General features: G+C 44.6%; 1 protein-coding gene across 1 annotated transcript in view; it reads right to left on the bottom strand.

Annotated features, from left to right (window-relative positions):
- Positions 1-624, bottom strand: part of KCTD1 (potassium channel tetramerization domain containing 1) — a 50,905-nt gene extending 50,281 nt beyond the window's left edge. Inside the window, exon 1 of the mRNA XM_028737115.2 lies at positions 155-624. The gene's annotated coding sequence lies outside the window, so the exon portion shown is untranslated. The remainder of the gene's footprint in view (positions 1-154) is intronic.
- Between the last annotated feature and the right edge of the window lie 23,121 nt (positions 625-23,745).

The following is a 23,745-nucleotide window of genomic DNA, read 5'->3' as shown; positions in this document are numbered from 1 at the left end:
CACTTCTCGGCGGCTCTCCCTCCTTCCCACCCCTCCCTCTTCCTCTCCCCGGCCATCCCACCTACCACCCCCCCCACCCCCACGCCGCCGCTCCATCCAAAAGGGGGAAGGGGGGGAGAGAGAGGGAGAGAAAGAGGCCACTCTGGCTGCATACCAGGCGCGTCGATCTCACGGCGAAGGCATCGAGCAGGCTTCTTCAGCCAGCCAGCCAGCCAGACACGTTAGGCTGCGGCTGGGATCGGAGAGGGCGAAGCTGGCGGGGAGGCAGCTGACTAGTCCGGAAAGAGCGAAAGCGAGCGAGAGAGAGACCGAGCAGGGGAGCCGGAGCGGGTCCCAGGAGTGCCCTTCGCCGCCGCCGCTGCAGATCTTAGGGGGGCGATGTGGGGAGCCTGCGAGTGGTGCCGGGCCGGCTGTGTACCAAAGAAGGAAGCCCGCTTGTTTCCTGCCTGGCGCTAATAAGCCGAAGGAAGCCAGCAGCGAGGAGCAGAGAGGAAGCCGCCAGGGCTAGTAAAACCCACACAGTCCGCAGCCAAGAGGCAAATCCAGAGCTATTCCCAGCCTGCGGGGACAGGCAGCTGCAACACTCGCGCGCTCACACACACACACACACACACACACACACACAGAGAGAGAGAGAGAGAGAGAGAGAGAGAGAGAGAGAGAGAGAGAGAGAGAACAGGGGGGAGAGAGAGAGAGAAGGCACAGCCTAGCCCTGCAGAGCTCAGCCATCAACATTTCTCTTTCTCACATACACGCACAGATCCACCTCCCCCCCTTCTGGCTTCCCGCAATCCTCGAACCATTTGTAGGTTTTCCAGCAGGCATATTTTCCTCTCCCCCCCCTCTCTCTCCTCGCCGCTACCGCACCCCCGGGGCAATACGGGACTTTGCAAGCCCCGGCGCTGCCAAAAGCCGCCCTCAAGTTGAGTAGCCGCTGGAATCCCGTTACCGATTCACACGCACAGCCGCGCTACAGTTCATTTCCGCCTGCACTTCCAGCTGCCGCAAAGCCTTCCCTAACTTTCAGCGGTTGTTGCGCGGCAGCGGCGCCCTCGATCTTAAGCATTTTGCCGCTTTTATTTCAAAAGGAGAAGATGGGACGCGGGGGGAGGGGGGAGGGGGGGTTGGCAGTCACGACACCCACAACGAAAGGGAGATGTTTCTAAGGCGGGTTTTAGCTAGGGGCGGCCAGACAGTTCTGGGCTGGGGGGGGGGGGGGGAGAGAAGCACGTCTGAACTTGCCCAGGCGCTACACGTTGCTTTCTCGGTGAACACAAAGCAGACGGCTCTCGCAAACTTGGCAGTGCCAAACTGACGCCACTGTGTCTTGGCATGGCACTCCTGTGAAGGGAACGAGTACGTTTTCTCTCTTTGCTCACCCACCTCTTTCAATATCGTGCTTTTACCCTGAACAAAATTCTGGGGAAATCTTGCTAAGCTACAGACAAGTCACAACGAGCCATCGCAACATCCCAGATATGATTCACAGATAAGGGCAGAGATGACAGTTTACTGTTGTCCTGATCCCTAAGAAAAAGAGCAGGGAGGTAATACCAAAGCACCAAAGTGCACGCCGGTTTTTTTGTTTTGTTTTGTTTTTAGTGTGAATGGCATTTCGGGAAAGACAGATAACAGTCACTCAAAGTGGTTCAAACCACAGTATTGTACGTCTGAAGTCTTCATAATTCCAGCATATGGGATCTTGCTCTTTCTGACCCCCACCCAGGCCCCAAAAAATTCGATGGGCATTGCTATTCAAATAGTGTCCATGTACCACACCATGTGATCGATTATGCGGGGCGGGGCTTACCTGTGTCTCTCCCCCCCCCCCCCGCAATATTTTATTCAAGTTGTCACCCATGAACAGCAATAAGTGACATTTTGCGGAAAGCACTGTATTGCCACGGGATATATTTTTTAAAAAAATGGTTCAGGAATTATTGTCATGCTCTATTATCTTCCTACCACAAGTTCTCCATCCCTAAATTATATCGTGATTGTCAGTGAAGTCAAAGCCATACTGCCCCGATTCTGAAGCCCAGACCCATGCTAGCAATACCAGAATATAGAGATGTAGAATGACACATCTAAGCATGCATCCCATCAACAACACTAACACATGTACTCCTATGTGCATTCCAATGCCAGCTTGATGCTCCTCGTTTTCACCCACTGGTAGCTTCACTACCAGTGTGGCAAAAGAGGAAGTGTCAGCCTTATTGCTAAGGCAACAGGGTCAAACTTCCTCCTTCCACAAATACTTGCATGCCCTTTCAAATACCCCCCTCCCCTTTTTCAAAATGAGAGAGTAATTTTGGAGAATGCAAAAATATCCATGACATTTGATCTCCAAGTATTGCTCAGGAAACAGGCTGGCTTTCTTGTGGGGTGGGGTGAGGGGAAAGAACCTCTTTGTTGTTACCTTATTCCAGAACATTTGGTTGGCTACCCATATCTTACATTCTACAATTACACTGTCATGCCAGCCAATAGCTTCCATATTGGGATAATCATAAACTTGAGCCAATGCACCATTGGATGGTGAGTGGAAGCACTCCTGTGACCTCTGGTTGTCTGTATTGCTGCTGCATACTGGGAGGTGGTTAGTGAGCTTAGTGTGGTGCAAATGAACTAGCAGGAGTGTCAGATTGACTCCACCTGACCTTGTTGCTGCCTTAGCCCCTCCCCACTCCATCCCAGTATGGAGGAACAACATGGATGGCCAGCGATCAGATGAATGCCACTGATCCACCCTGCAATTGGCTACTATGTCAGTGGTCTTTCTATCTGTCTGGATATCTGTCAGTCTGGAAGGCAAGCTGGTGCCCTCCAGATATTTTGGACTACACCTCCCATCATTCCCAACAATAATTGGAGTCTAGCAACATCTGGCAACTTTCCATAGTCAAATAATACATACTTCCATCAAAATAAGAAAATGCAAAACCTTGGATTTTGAATCTGATGAAACTTACTCCAATTTTTCAAAAACGACAACCACCTCACAATAAAGGTACTATTTTGCTGTCTAAAACACCCTGTTTCTTTATTAGCACAGTCCGTTTATGTTTGCATGAACTGGCAGTATTAAATGCCATGTAAGGAAAATGACTATTTTTGTAGCTGGCCCAAATAATTTGTTACACAGCAGATCAATTACTGGATTTCCTAAAGTGATCACTTTCAGAGGTACAGAGGAGAACGTCTTTTCTGTGGTGGCACTGTATGCCAACATAGTGTCAGTTCTGCTTAGTTTGGGGTTTCAGGTCAAAACAGTTAATTTCAACAAAAGTTTTTAATTGAACAATGATTTTTTTAATATAGCTGCTTCTCACATTTTAGTGCTATTCTGTCTGCTTTATGCTGCTCCCCCCCATTTTATTATTGTGATGATGATTATTTCATTGGTTGCTATTTTGCAGTTTGATATTTAATTTTGTATGCTGCCCTGTGAGTTTTGTACTTTATTGTTGTCTTTTTTATATACTGCTGTTTGTACTTAAATTGGAAGGTGGATGTAAACATATTTAATTGTAATAATACATTATTGGGGTTCACCGCAGTTTCATCACTCTCCTTTTATAAATTATGATCCTGTAACACTGTCTGTGTGGGTGTGGGGAAAGTTCTGGTACACTGCTATCACTTGGCAAATGTTTGGGTTGAAATACGTTGTGGAATAATTTGATTGCAAGTCTTTAGTTCAAAGGAGATGCTTGCAAGCCTGTTGTTAAAACAAGCAAATAACACTTATCACTCTCTCAGCCTTGGAAAAACACAGTGTTGCAATTAAACATTGCAGGTGCACATTGTACCCATTAACACATCCTGGAAGAAGATGTATCGGGTTATTTCAAGTCATTTGCTACAATCTGTTGGAGCATTTAACCCTTTCTGTAGCTCAGCCTGATACGTAGGATGCTGCTCTAAACCAAATCAGACCACTGATCCATTTACGGTAACTTAGTACAGTGGTACCTCGGGTTATGAACTTAATTCGTTCTGGAGGTCAGTTCTTAACCTGAAACTGTTCTTAACCTGAAGCACCACTTTAGATAATGGGGCCTCCCACTGCCGCCATGCCGCCGCTGCGCAATTTCTGTTCTCATCCTGAAGCAAAGTTCTTAACCCGAGGTACTATTTCTGGGTTAGCGGAGTCTGTAACCTGAAGCATCTGTAACCCGAGGTACCACTGTACTGAACTGGCAGCAGATTTCCAGGTGTCTGGCTGGAGTCTCTCTCAGCCCTATCTTGAAACTCAAGGGACTGAACCTCTGAACTTCTGATTGCAAGTGTGCACTCTGCTGTGGAGTTATAGTTCCCTTGCTATTTGTTAATCCATCTCTAGGAATACAGAGAAGGCTCCCTATCAAACATTCAAGGGTTCTTATTTCACTAGACCTGTGTGAGTTAAAAAAAACCCAAACAACTACAAGACATTACTAGTTTGCTATAAAATCACTGATGTTAGATGTGTGCATGGCCCCCAAAGCGGTTTGTTCATGATGTTAGGTGACAAGAAGCCATGGTGAGCAGAGCTTCAGCACCTTTAATTGTTGTGTTGTTGTTGTTTTTAAAAAGTAGCGCTTCTTGTGTCTGCGTTTTCTTTCTCTGCACAATTATTTAGTGATGTTGTTGAAACTCCCTGTTGGAAATATACATTTTGCCAGCTTGTAATACTTGCCCAGAATACGAAGCAAGCATGACAGCCATGATATATGTTATCTGGCTTGGATTGTAATCTGATCCAGAGAAGAAAAAATATTTTTGTTGCAGCATTTTGTACCAACTGGAGATTCTGGCATCCCCACATGAAACATACTACAGTAGTTTAGTCTTGAAAGTAACTGAGGCTTATGTCGCCATGGCCTGATCCGCCCTGTATTAAGGACAGGTGTGGCTGGTGTACCAGCCTAAGATAGGCAGCAGTACAAGCTGCCGCCTGAACATCTAATAGCAAAGCTGGGTCAGGGAGCACTTCTACAGTGTGAACCTGATTCTACTCAAGCATTAAACCTCAACCCAAACAGGCCAAAAATCTTATTATTTCATCCACATCTCTACTGACCAGACTTATTTCAGTTTCATAGCTCATATTCAGTCCTCCACTGATCTTGGGCACTGGTTGAGAACTGCCACAGCCACAAGAATAGAAATTATGAATTAATCTTAAAAAGAGAAAAGAACTTCCACAGCATATATAGAATAAGAGAAATTGAGAGGTGGAGCTGAATTTCCTCAATGAACTCCAATCTCTGGTTGATCACCCCAGGAGTTTCATGAAGATGTCAAACAGGTATAAAATTGGAATTTGCCCAGTACCATAAGCAGATATCTCTTAGCACTACCTTCTGAGATCTCTCCTCCACAGAAGACAGCAAACACCATATAATGGCATCTTCAAGGCCAACCCCAGATCAGCGGCGTAGCGTGGGTTGTCAGCACCCGGGGCAAGGCAAGTAATTTGCGCCCCCTAACCCGTGGATTGGCGCCCCCTAACCTGTGGATTTGAGCCCCCTAACCCATGGATTTGCCCTAACCCCAGATGTTGTGCCCGGTGCGGCCGGCCCCCCCTGCACCCCCCACGCTACGCCACTGCCCCAGATCAACAGACCAGGAGGACTGGGAACAAAACCTCCCAGAGTTCCAGCAGAACTAACAAGCATGTATGCCATCTGTCTAGCACTCAATGTTGGTCATCAACCAGGGTGACCAAGGCAGTCTGGTTCTGGAACCAGATTGAAAAGAATCCAGATTATCAGTTTCATACAGAAATATGTGGCCTCCTCCGGTTTAAAGTGTTATTCTGGATATGTGTGATCAGTGTTCAAAACACTGGACACAGAAACCTAGCTTCTTTGTAGGCCCACACAGAATGTCTTAACCACTTACTCTCAATGGAACTCTTGTTAATTGCTGTGAAACAACATGAATGGCATATAAAGCCAGTTGATATGTATGTGCAGAAGTTACAGCTTCTAAGGGAATATGTGCATTAGCTCATGTGGACGGTGCAATCAGCGTGCACACAGCAACATTACAAAGCTGGGAGAGTTGCTGGAAAATGGACGAGCTTTTTCTTTTGACTTGCCAAGAAAGCTCTTAAATACTGAACCTATTTCAAATTGAGCTGGGGGGAGTTTGCCCATCACTCATTCAGCTATTACTGTTTAGAAACCTCAGATCTACACTAAACAAAATGCCTTAGTTTTTATGGGGGGGGGAGGGGAAACGACACACAGGAATTTGAAAACTTCCATGTGGTGCAAGGCTTCTAGGTTCAACTCCCTGTTCAGCAAGTGGTAGAGATCACTGGATAGTTGAGAGGCAAGACTCAGCCTACTCTATCTCACATATGTTGCTCTGAATACTTTGGGGGAAGAGTCAGGGAGAAATGTAGGTATGGGGGTGGGGAAGAGGGAGAGGGAGAGAATTTCGGGGCTGCAATCCAGCCTGGAGATTTCCAAGAAGCAGGCAGAGCTAGGTGCTAGATTGCAGCTATTTAAAACAACCTATTCAATTCCCATAGTAATATTAATTAAAAACTGACAGTGTAAGCTTATGCAAAATGCTCTTAATAAATTATCTAAGGTTTGCTTACTCAGAGGACACACCTTCCTCTTTCCCCTGATTTATGATAGTAATTGTGTTGTAACCTCGCTTCTATGTCTTTTGGGTTATGACTTAATTCATTTTTGTTAAATATTCTTATCCACATTTGTCTTTGTTAATTGGTTAGTTATTTTGCAATGTAATTATGTGCGCTTTCATAAAATAAAAATATTAATTAAAAGAGGCAGAAGCATAATCTAGCCCAAGATAATTTCATTGATTTCAATGGAAGCATTAAGCATATGCTTAAATGCAGGGCTGGTGTGCCCATTAGGCAAGGTGAGGTAACTGCCTTGGGCAGCAGGATCCGGCTTCTGAGAAATGCATGACCCACTGCCACTGCTGCAGTGGCAGTGGCAGCTGCAGCACTCTCCTTGGAGACTGGATCTGCTGCCTCCTTGGCAGACCCCTACAATGCTGCCTCCCCAAATATGAGGCACTGCTGGCCTCCTCCCTCCTAGAGAGGAAATGGCAGGGCCTGCCCTCTTGGGTTCCCCCAGTGTCTGCCCCCATCCTGATGCTGTTGAAAATTAACAGAGGTTGCAATCCCATGCCCTCTTACATGGAAGTATGCCTCGTTGGACATAATGGGACTTACTTGTTGCTCAGTTTGAGTTGCGAAGTATGTGAGAGATGGGACCAATCACATGATCCCATTTCTCCTTACATGAACTGGGCTTGAACCTCTGACTTTTAGATTTCCTGTTAAAACTAAGGAACAGGTTTATTTACTTCAAATGAATTGAGAGCAACATAGGATGTCAGGCAATACTTCAAAGGGCAAAAGGTAAAACTGCCTGTCTTCCTAGCTTGCAGAAGCCAGAGTCTACAAAAGATGGCAAGGGTCCTTTAATAAGATAGTCCTCTCACCCAGGGAGGCAGAGCCCACCACACTTGAGGTCCAGGGTCAGCCTACATAAGGCTCAGTGGGCTCTAGCTTACCACGGTGTAATTTCTCTTGTAGCTGTCTTGGGCCCCTTGGAGCTGTCCAGGGTCCTGTACATTCTCTGCTTGATGTGAACTTGTGACTGGACACTCCCTGTTTCCCCTATGAGCATCAGGTGCCTGCAGATACTCTGAAATTGTAGTTGATTATAGAGGAGAACTATGTTCCTTGTGGAGAGACGAAATTTAGACAACTATCACTTTTCAGATGGATGTTGGATTGTTATTACAGTATTTCATAGTACACGAAAGAGCAGACTTAAAAATAAACCACATTTTCACAGGCAGCATACAGAATACAAGGCGCTCATTTTGACCTTTAAAGCCCTAAATGACCTGAAATCAGAATACTTCAATAATCACCTAAGAATTCTACGCTACATCTAAGGACAATATAGGCCCCTGCCATTAGGGGCAGACTTTGGTCTTTCTAATTTCAGCGGTGCCCTGGGCAAGGCCAAAATTCACTGCCCCGTCTCTCACCTTCTGTTTGGTTCAATTCACTACATCACAATTGTAACACCCTGCAGCGCCCCCTAGGCTCAGTGCCCAGCATGGTGGAACCAGTTGCTCTGCTCTAAATCTGCCTCTGCCTCCGTATGGTGGTGGTTGGTACCTGGGAGAAGGGCATGGGAGCATTTAGCCCTTTGAAGGACTTTATAGTGATTGGTACCTATGATCTGAATACCCCTCTGTCCTGCCAATTGGTCCATCCAAATGTCGGGTAGAAGTTACTTCTGGCAGCATCTCAGCTGGCGGTGGTTAGCAGAAAACCCCCAACTCTGGTTAATTCGGGGGAAGGAAATGGGTCAGCACTGGATTCACTGCTTCTGTCACATGACCACAATGGGCCTGAACAAGGCCTTTCTGCTGCTCCAGTCTGGAAGCGGGCATGGTAATGGAAAGCCCCTCCCCAAGCTGGTGCAATTTGTGCTGTTCCTTCAAGCCCCACTGCTGCCAGTCAGGGGTTAGCATTACACCCTTTTTCTATTTCCTAGACTTATTTCTGGCCTTTCTTCTCTTGCAAGTAGTCTTGGTCTAGAGTTGGTCTGACACCATTCATTCAATCAAACAATGAGATCAATCACTTTATTTGTACATCATGTTTCCACAACAAAATAGTGCTGAGGGTGATTTGTAACAAACTAAATAACAGCAATGAACAGCAGGTATTCAATATTGGCTTCAGCCAAATTCAATTGGAGTTCTTGCAATAAATGTGTAGTATGACTGTAACAGTTTTCCTAAGCATATTAGGCTGTGATTATAGCCTTTTTATATGATACCATATGAGCTGAGCTCTATAATATTATCCCCTCCCCTCAAAAAACCTCTGCCACCTGGGGCACTTTCAAATGGGTGGGTCCTAGCAGATGATGAATATGGCCCTAGCCTTAGTACTCAACATCTCCAGTTAAACAATATCAGGGTTGGGGGAAAACAAAGAGTTGGTTTAAAAAATTTGGCTATGATTAACTGAGAAAAATAGAGAGAAAAACTTTCTTAAGTGAAAGGGCAGCTTAATCACAACATTGCAATGGGATAACTGACAATCTACTGATTTATTATGTTTGCAAATAATTTTAAAAATAAATAGATTAAGGAATCTTTTGTTGATTTGGCTATTTATGCCCTTAACTCTTGCAAAAACCTTGATGTCTATCTATTAAGTATCTGCTATTTTACAGGTGCTGGGTACATATTAAATGATGATGGGATGAGGTGTGGACCTTTTCCTTGCACTGTAGAAGACAATTTCATCCACTCACAACACTCTGTATTTATTCAAAAATGAAAGGCACACAAGATTGTGATCAAAATTAGTTTGCATTGCTCTGCTCACTTTTTCCTCTGGCCCCACCAACTACTGGCATGAGGTGCCCCGGAAATTGCCCAGGAGGGAATGCAGTCCTCAGGCTGAAGAAGTTCCCCACCTTGTCTTAGCTAATACTTGTGAAGAACTAATGAACCAGCTACTGTCAATTTTCTAGTTTGCTCTCTAGAACACAAAGCCTACTTGGCCTACATTTCTTCACCTTTCACATCTACAGTGAACAATGTTTTGTGCAGCTTTTCAAGAATAAACATCCTTAGTAAAACCAAAACCCAGCTAAGTTTCTTTAACTGCAAGTGTACGTGTATTTTTGTTTTGTTTTGCTGAAACCATGTTACCTGTAACCTACCTTCTCATTTTGTTCAATCATCTTCTCCATTTTCCCTAAAGAAACCCACTATTCAAACCTGGACACTATAATGAATTGTATCTCCTTGTTTCATAATCTTCTAAAGTGGATTGCTTGAAAGATGAACTGGGCAGTTCTGTTGGTATGTGTCATTTCTTTAAAAAAATGTTCATCTATGGCAGTTCTCTGGGAGGCAAAAGGTTTTTCATACATTGCCCATTAGGATATTACTAATTCTATCTTTTACTATGGCAGCTTTCATTCACATAGCCTATTGTTCAAGAAGAGTCCACCAATGAGAGTGAATTCTCTCTCCTACACCAAAACTCCATGCAGCAACCAGGCCCACATTTACATCTCTGGGGCAGAAGCTTGGGCAGTGTGTATGGTGGTTCTGTTAGTGGCCTCCTCAGCAAATGGAAGTAAGGCAGCATTCACAGCATTCATTGCCTAGTAGGATTGCATCACTGAACCTCTCTGCACTGACAACCTTTTATCCATTCCCTTTCCAGTTTTCAAATGTCTAAAGATTTCCTGGCTCCCCTCCCCTTTTTTTTCCCTTTTCAGACTAGTCTCACCAAGGCTAGAATTCAATTTCCTGAAGGTTACTTGCTCCCTTCCGTTCATTTTATTTATTTATTTTGCTCTTGCCTTCCTGCTGCATTGTTGGTTCAGGAGTACGCATACCTTCTGCAACTCATTATGCCAGTACTTAAATAGTCCCATGCTGAGTTGAAGGAGTTTAATTTCCTCCCTTGCTTCTTCCCTGCCCCCAAGTTCAAAGCAGTTGGTGGACTATTTTTATTTTTATTTTTGGGTGACTCTACTATACCCAAATGCAGCAACCTATATCCCTCTCTAACTCATTTAAAAAAAAAGTCTTATCTGGTGTGGTTGTTGCTGTTTGCATATGTATATTTATTTATTTATTCAGCAAAATGTATATACCCCTTGATTGTAATAAAATCTCTAAGCGGTTTTCAAGAAATGCTTTCAAACACACACACACACACACACACACACACACACACACACACACACACCAGCTCCTTTAATTCTGGATCTATCCAAAGGCCTCACAGGTTTAGGCATGTTAGAAAGCAGTTACATTTACAAAGTATTTCCACGCATGTTTACCAAAGAGTAAGCATCGCTGTGTTCAGTGCAGCTTGCTCCCATATAAGCAACTTATGACATAAGCTTTCATGAAGAGCCAGCTCTACAATTAGGGAGAGTGAAAGAACTGCCTCAGGCAGCCCATTTTGGATTTTAAGAAAAGGCAGTAATACTTTGTTGCTGTCGCACTGTTACTCCCGGGGAGAGCTGCTTGTGAAATTCTGTCCCTTAAGATGCCAAAAAATGTGGTTGGTGTTGGGTATCATACACCTTGACTGAGGGACTGAGGGCTGAGGGATGGAAAAATTTACCACTCCAGCTCAGGCAGCAAAATGTTTTGGGCTGGCCTTGCTGATGCAGTGCATTAAATCTTATTCTCGGTTGACAGGCATATAGGGGGCAACATGTTCTGAAATTAAATAGAAAAGAAAGGGGGAACACTCTGAAAGTCCAGAAAAAAGGACAAAACAAATGGGAAAAAGGAAGGGTGATGGGATGGAAGAATAGGGTCATTTCAAGAGACTTCAGAGGTTCTGTAAAATGAAATCAGGGGTTACGTGAGCTCCTGGGCCACAGGTTATGCACCTCTACTCCTCACACAAAAATAGACAGCTGCCACCCCATTGCCAGTCCCCTCCTTTGTCTTTGGAATTGACAATTGGCATTGTCAATTGCTGATCCCTGTTCTAGCACCACTGATCTCAAGTATGACTTATTAGCTTAACTGAAGATGGCACTACTCTAGGTCACTCAAAACTAGGTTATTAATCAAAGAAACCTCATATGGTATACATTAGTTACTTAAGCAAGCAGCTACTTGCAAAGCCTTTTGGTGAATCAATTCTCAGTGTGACGGCCATCACTGAGAGGGGTTCAAGCAGATAGAGATGGATGCATTCTTATTGGACTACAAGCTAAGAGGTCTTTGTTCTGGAGACTAAAGACTGACAGTCAGCATTACCAAAGGGGACAGTTTAGCCCCAAGACCTGTGGGACCGTCAAATCAGTGCTTAAGCTGAGGGCGTATGTACAGCATGTCTCAAAGGACACATCAGTTACACACTGCCTGCAATGCCAAAGCAAGTTACCAGGATCAAGGTGCCAATCTGAATTTCTTTCCCATCAGTTACAATTCTGAATATCTTAAAAAAACACAACACACACCAAAAGTTCAATGGGCATTTCAACAACATTCCATCAGACCAATATTGCAATTTTGAACAAGTATACCAATATTTCAGTGCAAATACTTCTTATGATGCCACGTGATCCCTCTCACAAGCAATGTGCATCACTATTTTCTCCAACTGGTACAAAACAGTGTAAAGTGATCCTGACGCTGCATCTCCTTCAGAGATGGCCAAAAACCCCACAAGATTGTTAGGCCAGCTGAGGGGCTTTAGGATCTGGCAAGGGGCCTTGCCATACCAGTAGGACACTGTTACAAATATATGGACATGTTGGTGAAATTTCTTAAGTACACCCAAGGAATGGCTGAATGGGGTGGGGTGAGGGTGAGTCATGATGGGAAAGATGTGTGATGCCTTCACTGATGGCACAACTTTCCACCAGCCACAAATCTGGACTGAAGATTTTCCCTCCCATTCACTTCAATGGGATTTTTAAAAATGATAAAAATAAATAGCTGGCCCACCAGAACTGGCAAAAATGAGTGGGAATTGGTTCCATGGGCTGCTCTGATGGAAACTGCTTGGATTCTAAGTCTGGCCTGCTTGTGGACAGAATATGGTATGGGTGTGTGTGTCTTAGACTCCTTCCTGAAAGGCTGCCTGAGATCTCTAGAGAGCTGCATACTTGCTGCCTGTTCTGCTGGGGATCATTTTTTTTGGGGGTACTGTGGAACCACTGTGAATATTGTGCGAGGGTACGGCCACCTCCTAATTGGCATGTGTGGGTTGTCACCCTTTGTTTCTGGGCAATGTTGTCTCTGCTACATCCTGGAACTGGTAGTTAGTAGTGCTGCTGCCAATTTCTTAATTATTCTTTCCCCACTCTGTATCTCTCTCCCATATTTCTCTCTCCCATACAGGATATGTGAGCTCTTTTGCTAGTGCAGCAGCAGCAGCAGCAGCAGCAGCAGCAGCAGCAGCAGCAGCATAACTCCAGCCCCAGCAGGATAGAATTGCTCTGTTAAGTGCTTGGGTTTCTAAAGTAAAAGGCATAACCTGCCATCTGCAATCGCAGAAGTACCAAAACAGTACTGAAAAAACCTTCAATAATTTATGCAAGTAGGTAACATTATTATTATTATTATTATTATTATTATTATTATTATTTATTGGTATTATTGGTATTTCAATTTATATCTCATCCCTCCTCCCAAAGGAGCCCAGAGCAGCAAACATACCATTAAAGCAACATTTAATATGTTCTAAAAACAGTTTAAAAAAAACACCACATTCTGTCAGCCTGTCTCAAGGTTGTCAGGAACAATTTCAGCCATCAAATGCCTGGGAAAAGAGGAATGTTTTAACATTTGTCCTGAAAATCAGCATGGAGGGAGGCAGACCCACCTCACTAGGAAGGATATTCCACAAGCAGAGGATGCAAAACTGTATTCAAATGGCAAACATTATGTGTGTACATCACAATGTGCTTTTTTTGGAGTAAAAGTAATTTTATGCCTTATCACTCACAAGAAAACTAACCCTTGTTTGCATGTTTAAAAGACATTAAACTGATCTGAAAGAGAATTGCATCTGCAATGACCAACATCACTCCTCCAACTTCAGTGAAGGAGGACGTCTAACTTAATGTCGGGAAACCACTGGTAAATATGCGTGTGACCACTCCTTGAGTGGAAAAGCAAATCGAGTCCACTGCAAGAGTTATGAAATAGTCACATAGTCATCTAAGGTGCAAGATGGCCAAAGAGTCCTGTTTGTAAACTGAAAATCTGAGGGGAATCCATTCATTTGCAGTGATTGCTTTATCCTGCAGCAACATCACCTGTAGCGGAAAGAACTCCTGAGTGGCAGGATTTGTCAAAATGCCAGGAGGGAAGTGATAAGGGGATCTAAACTCCTCTTGGCCTCAAATGCTCAACAACTCAGTCAAATTGCCTCTTCTTAGGACTGCTTCATACTTTGCATTCTTACTGTGTGCCTCTTTTGCACACAGTAGGACTAAAGTGTGTAGTATAAAGGCATATAAGGTAGCTCGGTGGCAATTTCAGGTATACATGCAGATCAGAACATTCATGGCTTCTGCAGGTGTTGTGTGAAGTGACTCTCAGAATCTCAGAGGGCAGAGTTGAATAAAACAGGAACACTTTGAATACTAGAAATGCTATTTGTAAATACTAAGTGCTTCACATGTGTTCAGTAATCCAACATTTCTAGAATACAAGCCTGTATTGGACTGTATACAAGTCCAATAACACATAATGCAGATTTGACTGTAAGTATGGGGTAAGGCTAAGAGAACAATGGACTGCTTAAAGCCACTGAGTTCATGAATGAGATCTGAATACTTAAATATTATTATTTTTCCTTCATTCCATTCCTTTCCCTGCAAAAGCAAGCAAGATGTGATCTAATATGCTTTAATTTGAGAGCCTGCATTTCATTTACACAACCATGGAAAAAGTTCTGCTTTAGAGCAGGGGATTTGATTCTATGATCCACTGAATCCCTACCAGTTTGCAGGTTTCTAATTCTTGGTCTGCCTGGATGAGATGAGGCAGAAATGCCTACCTCAAAGATAGACAGCCCTCTGTTTCCTGCTCTAGTGTTGTAACAAATGGCTTATTACCAATGGATTTATTTTCTATCATCTACAGAAAATAGTAATATGAACTCTCTTTTTAAACCTCATTACATGAGTTCATGGAATACATACCAAGTAGGGAACCAGACATAAAAGCTACAACTTTGAAAAGGGCACCCCCATCTGTTTTGGGTCTGGGGGTACATCTGGGAAATCTAAGAAACTGCCACAGTCACACCAAAAAACTTTTTCACAAAAGAAAAATGGGTGGTGCTAAAACAGACTAAACATCCCTAAAAAAAACCTTATCTTGCAAAATAAGCATTATAAAAAGGAGGCAATACAACCCCAAAGAGCAAAAACAGTCAAGACACTGCCCAACAACATTTCCAAGTAGTGAGAAAGCTGAAAAAACACCTCCAAATGGAAAAACACCCAAGGAGCTCCCCAAAGCAGGCAAAACACACCCACCCACAAACAACAAAAAGCAGGCAACCCATAAAGGTTCTCCCTTCAAACACAAAACACCCCCACTTCCCCAGCGGTGGCCAGGTCTCCCGCTTCCATGAGGAGTGGAAAGCCAGGCACCAGCCTCTAGCTACCTCTGCTAGGAGTCCAGAGGCATTCTGGGGAATGGGCAGAGGGCAGGGCAGCTGCATTTCTAGCCATTCTTACCACTGGCGCCTGGCAGGCACCAAAAGGGGTGTCTAGTAGTGTCGTGCCATCAGTAGGCACATTGGAGACCCTAGTCTCCATAGGCAAACTCGGCCCTCCAGATGTTTTGGGACTACAACTCCCCTCATCCCTAGCTAACAGGACCAGTGGTCAGGGGTGATGGGAATTGTAGTCTCAAAACATCTGGAGGGCCGAGTTTGCCTATACCTGAGCTAGTCCAAGAATTTGGTGATGCAGTCCAATAACATTTAGTAATTATTGTTTCCCAGTGGATTGCATCTTTTGTTTTCAATAGATACATTTGTATACGAAACAAGAGGAAATGCTATTAAAAGCCACAATCTTGTCTTCAGTGACTCCATGGATCCACAGCATATGTATTAGTGCTTTAATAAGCATTTTGGATCAATGGTGTAACAGATGAATTCAACTGGACAGCTGAATAAAAGAGAGGAAGAACTGCATGCTGATCTTGAGAACAATTAAAATTCAGGCTAGTTAATTCAGACATGTTTCATATTAACATATAGTATTATGCAAAACATATGAGCAGCATTTCATTAAAAAAAGACCTAAGATTTCCAAAACCAATGCAAGTTTCTATTACTCCTCAATCTTTTGCTCCTTAAGAGTAAAGGTGGGTGGCTCTGTCTTTGTGCATACCGAACGTAAACTGACAAAGTTAGAATAAAGTGTGCATTTTAGATTAATTTCTTCCAAACAGGCAAAATGAGATTATAGTCTATGAAAAGTAGGACAAGGGAATAATGCATTTTAATAGAGTAAGGCAAATTAATTCTCGGTGTATTAGCAACTGTGTTATATTAAGGCTGAATGAGACACAGAATGTGAAGAGAAACTGCTGCCCAGTGTATGATAGAAAGAAGTCATACCCAAACATTTTAAAAATTCTGTTTCTCTACAAAAACAATGACACTGCCGCCCCCCGCCCCCCCCCCCCGCCAGAAGGTAATCCAATTTGGTGCTAAAAAAGCAACAACAAAGTCCATCCCAAAAAAGTAACAGCAGCCATCTTATGAGGGAATTTTCTTCTGACTGACAGATTTCTCCCCTCAAAAGCGAGGTGGAATTGAACACATTGCAAAAAAAAAAAAGCACTGTTGATATAGGAGAAGAGAACATTTCTCTCCCTTCTAATTTAGTTGCACTTGAAAAAAAACTTTTAATAGCTTTGGAAATTTTAAACAGGTGCATATCTCAAGGACTTTACTATGCTTATGCATTGAAGGTGTTTTGGAATCCAGACCAGCAAGGCCAGGTTGATATAATATGGCATCACTTGTAACTGCGAAAGTTTCTCCTGTTAAAATTGTCAATCTATGAAGAACCACTGGCTCTTTCCCTTCAGATTTCATTGTCATGGAAATCAACTTAATTCCAACCACAAATGTACATGAAGCTCTTTTTTTAAAAAAAGGAAGTTTCACCCTCTTATATTCTTTCTTGTACATAATAGCCGTACAAGTTTTCCATCTTATATGTGGATACTGTTAATGAATGGGAGCCTTCATTGTATCAAACTGCTGCTTTCCAAGATATCTACACTGAAACAGAATGTTTCAGTCATGCAGAGGCTTTTCCCATTGAGATTTTATTCAACGTGCTGCTGCTATCAAGGGCCAGGAGGCACATAGCCCCATCTCACGTGTGGAATGTATGTATAGAAAGGGCTGTCATGAACACTATTACCATCTGTTAATGAAGTTGCTGTTAAGGCGAGAAAGAGGGGAAGATTGTGAAGCTGACAATCCTACCAGTGACTGAATTGTAATCCTGTTATTGTATGACCATAGAATCCAAGCCCATAAGCTCTTGATAAAGGTAAAGGGACCCCTGACCGTTAAGTGCAGATGCGAACGACTCTGGGGTTGCAGCACTCATCTCGCTTTACTGGCCGAGGGAGCCAATGTTTGTCTGCAGACAGCTTCCGGGTCATGTGGCCAGCATGACTAAGCCGCTTCTGATGAACCAGAGCAGCACACAGAAACACCATTTACCTTCCCGCCAGAGCGGTACCTATTTATCTACTTGCACTTTGACGTGCTTTCAAACTGCTAGGTTGGCAGAAGCAAGGACTGAGCAATGGGAGCTCACCCCGTTGCAGGGATTCGAACCGCTGACCGTCTGATCGGCAAGTCCTAGGCTCTGTGGTTTAGACCACAGCACCACCCGCGTCCTTAAGCTCTTGATAAATGCATCTACTGTATTGATATGGGGCTATCTGTTTAGCCCATTTTAGTGTTGGCTAAGTTCTAAAATCTTCCTGGATGTTTTAACTGTGTATTGACAAATGTATTTTTTTCTCTCTCTGACTGACGGTCGAATAAAAGGTTGTTGTTGATGATGATAAATGCATCTATTTGCCACTCTTTGCCAGAGCATTGACATTAGTTTATCCGAGTAGGAGCTTACCACCCTTTCAGTTGATCTGGAATGATTGCCACCCCTTTGGTTCCATATTGACTGGTGTTAACCAGAATTAGTATCACTACTTCGTTGCACATATGCAGTGAAGAAAAATAAATAAACCTCCCCATTACCTATCTTCAAGTTTAATGGAAATACATTCCTTTTGTATACACAAAAAGATGCTAAACCCTTGTTAAGGGATAGCTGGATCAATGCTGATTGATTTGTCAGTATGCATACTATGATACCCTGAACACCCAATATTAACTCAGAAGAGTTATTCCTAGCAATTTGTTTGCAATAGATCCCTTCTTTTTTTAAAAAAGTGCTATATTTCATGATTATGTTTGTGCACTGAATCGATAACTGTAGGTGTGATTCTCCACCCACTAATTTATTTTAAAAAAGCACTGGCAATGGTATTCTTTTAGATTGCAGTCCTAGCTGGCAATGCTCAAACTCAGATTAGAAAGAACTGTAAACACAGATATATCTTAGCTACAAGAGAGACCTCTAGTGTGTGCTAGAACATTTTGTGTTGTGCTTGAGGCATAATTAATACACCAAAATCACTGCAGTCGTTTTGAATATGTGATATTAAATTTCAGTAAGTGTCTCTCAGAGTGAATTAGTTTTAACTGTCCTCCTAAGTGTGCGGTTTAACTCAATTGGAATCAGTTTTTTGAAGCTGAGTGGAAACTGGGCAAAAAGGAACTTGCCTTCATTTCCAAAGCTTCTGCATTATGTCTGATCAGTTTCAGTGATTCGATTTTACAGCTGAATGATCAAAAGGTCACCAGCATTCTAATTCTTGTGTACAAACCTTTACATCCAGGATCACAAAGCATTTGCCTAACAGTTTCTTGTATGCCTGCCAGATCAAAATGTCAAAAATAAATCAAATTACAAAGCTATAGTATTTATTCCAGAGTGCTTGGGAGTAGGGTTTGAAAGAAGTAGCCTCTTTAAGAGTTTGCTCCATCTAATTTAATAGGACTTACTTCTGAGTAGACATATATAGAATTGTACTAGTGCCAGGAAATAGCATGCGGTTTCTAAAATTAAAGAGGCAGTGACTGGAAGTTAGTTTTCTGCCCCAAATTTCAAACATTTTAGGGCTGGCTGTTAGAAATGTATACAGTATTCAGAAACCATCCTCATCCTTTCCTCTAATTGCAGATTCAGGTGCCAAGAGCCTATCAGTCTGGAAGCAAAATGGGGCCATCCAAAAATAATGGAATGGATTCTTACATATTAATGGGACTTCCCAGGCAAGTGTGAACATTACAATAAAAATAATATTTTATAAGTGATTCAACAAGCACCTATGAGGGGCCAGGACTTACAGATTGTTAATGGCACTTGAACATTAATAAAGGACGCTGAAAGGCACCTGAAAGTGGAGGCATTTTTCATTCCAGGAGCCGCATTCCCCTTTAAGCAACGTCATGGGGGCCACAAGCCAGTGGTAGGTGGAGCCAGAAGCAAAATGAGAAAATCAATAAATACTAATTTTACCTTTTTACAATACTGTAGGCTTTCACACTCACACATTCCTCTCTAACCTCCATCCAGTGAGCAAGGAGCATTATTACACTTCAAGGACACTTCCAGCCAGGCAAAAGCACTCAATGGAAGGTGCAAAGCAGGAGTTAGCTTGGGAGGGTGTGTCTTACAGGCCAGAAAGAGAGGTCTCAAAAGCTGCACCTGGCTCCCAGCTCTGAGGTTTCCTACTCTTGGCTTAAGGTAACCAGGCAGATTGTGTGAGGCTGCAATGCTAATTTAGCAGGCCTCACTGAATTCAACAGGACATACTTCTATGAAGACATGGGATTGTATTCAACTAATGTTTACTCACAATAGACCCATTGAAATTAATGGGCCTAAGTTAGTTATGGTATTGGTTTCAATGGGCCTATTCTGAGTAAAAGTTGAACACAAACCATGGTTGAGTCTATGAATTAAGACTATGGCTGAGAGCATTTAAGACATGAAATTAGTGTCTAAAAAACTTTACAGAGTTCCTACAGCAGACTCTCTGAAGTCCCGAAAAGGAGTACACGTTAGGGGCTGTGGATACACTGCAACATTTTGGTCCTGTGTAATAAAATGATAAGTATTTGAATAATGTTTTCAGCTGTGCAGTGTGCTTTAACATGCATTATTCCATTATTCTATGCAACATTCCTGTAAGGTAGTATTATTGCCCCAAATTGCAGGGGTGAGAAGGAAGCAAGGCTGGGAGGGTATGACTTGCCTACAGCCACCTGGAGAGTTCATGAAAGCCATGAGATTTGAACCAGGGACAGTTCAGTTGCATAGCCACTAGGCTTCTCATACTATTCCAGCAATTGCTCTTGCCCAGACAGTTGGGGGGGGGGGGAGTGGAGAAAATCCTGACCCAGATTAAATGGCATTTGCTCACCAGTGCTTTAAAGTAAAATAAGAGACATCTGTCACTTGCTCTAGCTTATGAACCAATACTTCACCTCAACACAAACTTAACATACAGTTAAGTTAGGAATAGAGATTAATGGCTTATAATCAAGCACTGTTACAAATGGCAGAACTGAGCTGAGCTTCTACCCATTTCCTATTGAATTTATCGAGGCTTAGGTAAAGGGACCCCTGACCATTTGGTCCAGTCGTGACCGACTCTGGGGTTGCGGCGCTCATCTCGCTTTATTGGCCGAGGGAGCCGGCGTACAGCTTCCAGGTCATGTGGCCAGCATGACTAAGCAGCTTCTGGAGAACCAGAGCAGAGCACAGGAACGCTGTTTACCTTCCTGCCAGAGCAGTACCTATTTATCTACTTGCACTTTGACGTGCTTTCGAACTGCTAGGTTAGCAGGAGCTGGGACCGAGCAACGGGAGCTCACCCCGTCGTGGGGATTCGAACCACCGACCTTCTGATGGGCAAGCCCTAGGCTCTGTGGTTTAGCCCACAGCGCCACCCGCGTCCCTCTTTATCGAGGCTTACTCCAAAGTAAATTGGGCCAGGATCGCAGCTTTAGTAGAGTAGCAGTCACAGTTTGAGTCCAAGCACATTTTCTCAGAAGTAGTTCCCACTAAGCTTAATAGGGATTACTTTCAAGTAGGTTTGCAACTTTAAATTAATTGTGCAGCTGAAAGTTACTCCATCATACACGGCATGGATAAGAGTAATGTTGACAAATGCTTGTTATTCATTTATGAAAAAGCTTAGTTGGGGCACATTAAGAAATCCCCTTCTCTTTTCCTCCCCCACACTATGTTTTGTTTGTTTTTCCACTTTCAAAGTAGGAGGACTCTTAAGGAGTCTAACTGCTGAGAAGGTAAAAGCCATTTTCCTCATTTTTAATTTGCTCAAACAATCCAAGCATGCTTGGTACCCAGAGGGTATGCTCAAATAAACTTGTATGTGTCTGCCAGCTTCGTTGATTGAAACCAGAAGGCGAACATTTCTTAGAGAATGGTGATGTTAAAACTGTTCTCTTTCTTTCAACAGAAAAGGAGAAGCTAATGGGGGGAAAAGTCAAACAAGCAAAGTCTTATTTGAAAGTAGCTGGTTTGCATACATTCACAGGAGAGTGTGTGTTACAGAGCATTTCAGCTATACCAGTATTTACATCAATTAACTTCTTGGCAACTGTGCTGAGCTGCTGAGAGCAATGAGAAGCCAATGCCAGGAAACAGAACAGGGGTAGTGAACCATTTTCAGCCTGAGGGCCATATTTCCTTCTGGGCAACCTTCTCAGGGCCACATGTCAGCAATGGGCAGAGCAAGAGAACAAAGTGGGGAGAGCAATGGAAGTAAGGTTTGCCTTTTGAACATTAGGCAAATTTATACACCCTTAGATATCTCTCTCCCTTATCCATTCAAGTAAGGGGCGTTATAAGCATTCAAGGACATATTCCAACTAGGCAAAACACTCTGGATGCAAAGCAAATCCAGAGAGGAGTGTGCTTCTGAGGGCTGGATACAGAAGCTTAAAGAATTGCATTTGACCTCTGGGCTTGAGGTTCTCTGTCCCTGAGATACAGGATGCTCTGCTTACTTTTTACTCTTCTGCTTTCTCTATCCAACAACCTCAAATCAGATGAGACCAATCTAGGTCATTTTATGGCCCCAAGTGGCAGCCCAGCTTGATCCCTCTAGGCATTATTTGAAACACTGCAAGGCGTCATGGGGCACATGCCTCAAATTGCATGGTGCCTCACCTGTACCCCTAAATCCTACCTGCAACCTCACATTTCTGGTGTTACTCTGTGGTGAGATAAGAACACAGGAAGAGTCCTGCTGCATCAATCTGGCCCCAACATCGGGGAGTGGCAGTGGATGGCAGAGCTTTCTCTGTGCATATGCCCCCTCTGGCTTAGGACCTAAGGTAGCCTGCTGTCCTCAGAGGCAGTGGAGGATCCTGTCTCATTACCAGATTTCAGGTAACAGTCAGATGCCATTCCAAATACCTCAGGTGGGCTGTACTCATCTGTTCTCACAGGGGCTAATCAGATGGGAAGCCTGCCAACAGGACATGAGCACAAACAAAACTCCAGGTTGGTGGGGACAACTCTGCATATGCCCAGCATCCTTCTGTTACCACTTCACCTAGCCTGTCTCACAAACAGCTGAACTTTTGAACACCTTTACTTGGGTGTATTCATCCCTTAAGCCCATTGGAAGTCGTTTCCTATTCATTCCTATTGGAATCACCAACCTAGGGCTAGAGGAGGACCCAAGGACCCTCTGGCACTGCCAAAGTGCGGCCTCTTTAAGGCCCCCTCGAGTTCCACCCGCTCGTTTCAGGAACGAGGGTTTCGTGTTTTGGGGACAGTCTCTGCCTCGCATATTCTGCAGAGATGCCTTAGTCCTGTTAGCTAGGGATGATGGGAGTTGTAGTCCCAAAACATCTGGAGGGCCGAGTTTGCCAATGCCTGCCTTAGAGAGCTAGGAGAACAGGGCAACAACCCATTACTAGTTGCAGCGAAGCCGCTCGAGTATTTCAGTATTTGGGAAGACAGGCGCGCGGTCTCCAAGGCGAGGCTCTGGCCCTTTAAGGCCAGACAACTGCAGCCCCACAACCGGCTGGAGCACCATGGCGCCCGCCTGCGCTTGGCGGCAACTGGCCGGGGGAGGGCGACCGCGAGCAGCCCACCAAGGCGGCGCGGGCGAACTGGCGCCTTTCAGCATCCCGCGCGGGGAGCAGCAGGAACCTCAGTGGTCCCTCCAAGGCGGCCGGCGTCTGCGCGAACTCTTTAGCCATTACGAGCTAGTTCTCAGTAGCCTAAAAGTGGCGGACATTGCCGCTTCAAACTCTGAAGAGTCACGGGAAGGGACGCGGCGGGCGGGTGTGTTTGTGGAGGGGGGGGAGGGATAAGGGGCGGGGCCAGAGGCTAGGGCGGGGCCAGCGCCCTCCCGCTGGTGCGTCGGCGCGCCCCCGCCAGCCCGCCCACTGGGGAAGGTGCCTCTTTCTGCAACAGGGAGAGCGAACGACCCCGGGGGCAAAAGCGGAGCCCGGGCGCGCGCGCGCCCTCACACAAATAATGGCGTCTCTCTCTCGCGCAGCCAGCGGGGTTGGGGGGGGGGGGACACGCAGAGCGAGAGGCGCCGAACAATACACGAAGCCAGGCTCCCCTCGCGACCCCTCTTTCCCCACCCTCTTCGGGAACAAATGAATGTGGGAGGCGAGGCGCGAAGAGAGAGAAAGAGAAGCGAAGACAAGCTCCAGCCCGCCGGCGGAGGGGAAACAAATACTGTAGCGTCGTGGGGCCCATTGGCGGGCGCGCGGCAGCCTGGCTAATTGCGAAAGCGGCAGCTCATGGCGGCGCAGCGCGGCGGGGTGGATTGGCTGCACCCTTTGGAAAGGGGCGGCGAGGAGAGACGGGGGGGGGGGGGAGAAGAGAGAAGGAGGGAACGCTTCCAAATCAGTAGCCGCTTGGACGCTGCGCGCTCGGCCGGCGAGGAGGTTGCGCGCAAAGCTTGGTTCGAGAGCCTTTGCCAGGAGGAACGTTCCGGTTGCAGCCCAGCCCTCCCTCCTTCGCTCCCTCCTTCCTTTCCCTCGCCTTGCAAACTCGA

The sequence above is a fragment of the Podarcis muralis genome, chromosome 8 (genome assembly GCF_964188315.1).
Source record: "Podarcis muralis chromosome 8, rPodMur119.hap1.1, whole genome shotgun sequence".
Taxonomy (NCBI): Eukaryota; Metazoa; Chordata; class Lepidosauria; order Squamata; family Lacertidae; genus Podarcis; species Podarcis muralis.
This window is presented reverse-complemented; position numbering and strand designations above follow the sequence as displayed.